Raw genomic sequence first — 4,065 nt, 5'->3', positions numbered from 1 at the left:
GTAATTCATCCCCCATATAGTAATTTATCCCCCCTATAGTAATTCATCCTCCATATAGTAATTCATCCCTCATATAGTAATTCATCCCCCCTATAGTAATTCATCCCCCATATAGTAATTCATCCCCCATAGTAATTCATCCCCCATATAGTAATTCATCCCCCATAGTAATTCATCCCCCATATAGTAATTCATCCCCCCCTATAGTAATTCATCCCCCATATAGTAATTCATCCCCCCATATAGTAATTCATCCCCCATATAGTAATTCATCCCCCATATTAATTCATCCCCCATATAGTAATTCATCCCCCATATAGTAATTCATCCCCCATAGTAATTCATCCCCCATATAGTAATTCATCCCCCATATTGTAATTCATTCCCCATAGTAATTCATCCCCCATATAGTAATTCATCCCCCATATTAATTCATCCCCCATATAGTACTTCATCCCCCATATAGTAATTCATCCCCCATAGTAATTCATCCCCCATATAGTAATTCATCCCCCATATAGTAATTCATCCCCCATATAGTAATTCATTCCCCATAGTAATTCATCCCCCATAGTAATTCATCCCCTATAGTAATTCATCCCCCATATAGTAATTCATCCCGCATATTAATTCATCCCCCATATAGTAATTCATCCCCCATATAGTAATTCATCCCCAATAGTAATTCATGCCCCATATAGCAATTCATCCCCCATATAGTAATTCATCCCCCATATAGTAATTCATCCCCCATATAGTAATTCATTCCCCATAGTAATTCATCCCCCATATAGTAATTCATCCCCCATAGTAATTCATCCCCCATAGTAATTCATCCCCCATATAGTAATTCATCCCCCATATAGTAATTCATCCCCCATATAGTAATTCATTCCCCATAGTAATTCATCCCCCATAGTAATTCATCCCCTATAGTAATTCATCCCCCATATAGTAATTCATCCCGCATATTAATTCATCCCCCATATAGTAATTCATCCCCCATATAGTAATTCATCCCCAATAGTAATTCATGCCCCATATAGCAATTCATCCCCCATATAGTAATTCATCCCCCATATAGTAATTCATCCCCCATATAGTAATTCATTCCCCATAGTAATTCATCCCCCATATAGTAATTCATCCCCCATAGTAATTCATCCCCCATAGTAATTCATCCCCCGTAGTACTATTCCCCCCAAGTAGTAAGCCAAGTCCCCCCTGTGTCAATTCACTTACCTTTGCTCCGTGCGTTCCTCTCGCCGTGTTCCCGCGCCGTTCCGGTCTTCAGGGCGGACTGTGAGAGGAGCCTAGCTCCCCTCCCCTTCATCACGCTACCCCGCCTACACACATCCTGACAGCCACATCCGCGGGCCGTAGTTTGCCCATTGCTGCCCTAGATGGTGGCTGTTGAAACGTGTCAGCCCTTTGGAGGCCTACAGTGCCCCAACAGCCACCATCTAGGGAGATTGGACCATACTGTCTTTTTTGTGAGGTGCCTTTGATTTTATTCTTTTATGAGTATACTACTTTTATTCAATAAATCTCATTTTTAGAAGGCGATGCACTAGGCCCGTGCGCCCTCTGTTTGTTTCTTTGCACACGTTTTTCCAAGAAGTGTTGTACAGCCTTCAAACCAACCTCATGGGGTATGGATTTATAGAGGGAGTTCACATCAAGTGATAGCCATAGGCATGTGGGCTCCCAAGTATAGTTCTTCAGCGTATCCAATAGGTGTATTCCATCACGAATGTATGATGGAAGACCCTTGGCCAATGGTTGTAAGAAATGGTCAATATAAATCGAAAAATAGTTGGTAACACTCTCCATGGCTGCTAAGTTAGGACGCCCTGGTGGGTGAGCAGCATCTTTATGAATCTTAGGTAGATGGTAGAAATATGGTCTTTTGTGAAATTCCTTTTTGAGGAAAGCTGTTTCACTTTTGTCAATTATACCTTCTCTAGAAGCTCTTTCTATAAGAGCACGGGCCTGCTCTTTGAACTGTGGTAATGGGTCACATCTCAGCCTTTTGTATGTACTGGTGTCGGATAGATAGAGGATTCTTTAATCACCTCCCACCCGCCATGTAGTCCAATGACGGGTGCAAGGTGGTTCTCTCGTTCTGGGAGGACGTCATATGACGTCCTCCCAGTCTCACTGCGCAGGCGCGGCTCAGGGAGCGCGCAGCGTGGCTATCGGCGATGCACTGTGTCCCTCGGACACAGCGGATCACCGATCACGGAAAGAGCCAAAGATGTCGGCTCGGTCATGTGATCAGCTGTGTCCAATCACATGGAAACAGGGAAATGCCAGTTATCGGCATTTCTCTCCTCTCAAGCTGTCACGCTGACAGAGGAGAGGAGAGCCTGTAATTGGAATTCCACGGAGGGGACATGTACACTGATTATCAGGGCATAGATGATCAGTGTGCCCTGATGATCAATGTAGCCCCAGCAGTGCCACCTGTCAGTGTCCATCAGTGCCAGCTGTCACTGCTCATCAGTGCCTTGTGCCAGTGCCCATCAGTGCCACATATCACTGCCTACCAGTGCACATTAATGCCACATATCAGTGCCCATCTGAGCTGCCTTTCAGTGTCACCCATCAGTGCCAGTCAGTGCCACCTATCAGTGCTGCCAATCAGTGCCACCTATCTGTGCCAGTCAGTGCCACCTATCAGTGCCAGTCAGTGCTGCCTATCAGTGCGCATCAGTGCCACCTATCAGTGCCTGTCAGTGCCACCTATCAGTGCCAGTCAGTGCCGCCTATTAGTGCCAGTCAGTGCCATATATCAGTGCTGCCTTTCAGTGCCCATCAGTGATGCCTGTCAATGCCCAATAGTGCCACCTACCAGTGCCTCCTCATCAGTGCCCATCAGTGCCACCTATCAGTGTCCATGAGTGCAGCCTATCAGTGCCCATCAGTGCAGCCTCATTAGCGCACATCAGTGAAGGAGAAAAATCACTTATTTACAAAATTGTATAACAAAAACTAAGAAAAAACTTTTTTTTCTCAAAATTTTCAGTGGTTTTTGATTTGTTTAAGAAAAAATAAAAATCCCCGAGGTGATTAAATACCACCAAAATAAAGCTCTGTTTGTCACAAAAAAATGATAAAAATTTCATCTGGGTACAGTGTTGTATGACCGCGCAATTGTCATTCAAAGTGTGATAGCTCTGAAAGCTGGAAATTGGCCTGGGAAGGAAGGGGGTAAAAGTGCCCGGTAGGCAGGAAGGGGGTAGAAGTGTCCTGTAGGCAGGAAGGGGGTAGAAGTGTCCTGTAGGCAGGAAGGGGGTAGAAGTGCCCTGTAGGCAGGAAGGGGGTAGAAGTGCCCTGTAGGCAGGAAGGGGGTAGAAGTGCCCTGTAGGCAGGAAGGGGGTAGAAGTGCCCTGTAGGCGGGAAGGGGGTAGAAGTGCCCGGTAGGCAGGCAGGGGGTAGAAGTGCCCTGTAGGCAGGCAGGGGGTAGAAGTGCCCTGTAGGCAGGAAGGGGGTAGAAGTGCCCTGTAGGCAGGAAGGGGGTAGAAGTGCCCGATAGGCAGGAAGGGGGTAGAAGTGCCCTGTAGGCAGGAAGGGGGTAGAAGTGTCCGGTAGGCAGGAAGGGGGTAGAAGTGCCCGGTAGGCAGGAAGGGGGTAGAAGTGTCCTGTAGGCAGGAAGGGGGTAGAAGTGTCCTGTAGGCAGGAAGGGGGTAGAAGTGTCCTGTAGGCAGGAAGGGGGTAGAAGTGTCCTGTAGGCAGGAAGGGGGTAGAAGTGTCCTGTAGGCAGGAAGGGGGTAGAAGTGCCCTGTAGGCAGGAAGGGGGTAGAAGTGCCCGGTAGGCAGGAAGGGGGTAGAAGTGTCCGGTAGGCAGGAAGGGGGTAGAAGTGCCCTGTAGGCAGGAAGGGGGTAGAAGTGTCCGGTAGGCAGGAAGGGGGTAGAAGTGCCCGATAGGCAGGAAGGGGGTAGAAGTGCCCGGTAGGCAGGAAGGGGGTAGAAGTGCCCTGTAGGCAGGAAGGGGGTAGAAGTGTCCGGTAGGCAGGAAGGGGGTAGAAGTGCCCGGTAGGCAGGAAGGGGGTAGAAGTGCCC

The sequence above is a fragment of the Staurois parvus genome, unplaced genomic scaffold, assembly GCF_062004578.1.
Source record: "Staurois parvus isolate SC_StPar_1 unplaced genomic scaffold, SC_StPar_1.0 ptg001386l, whole genome shotgun sequence".
NCBI classification, from domain to species: Eukaryota; Metazoa; Chordata; class Amphibia; order Anura; family Ranidae; genus Staurois; species Staurois parvus.
The sequence above is the reverse complement of the archived record's forward strand: the minus strand, read 5'-3'. Positions refer to the sequence as shown.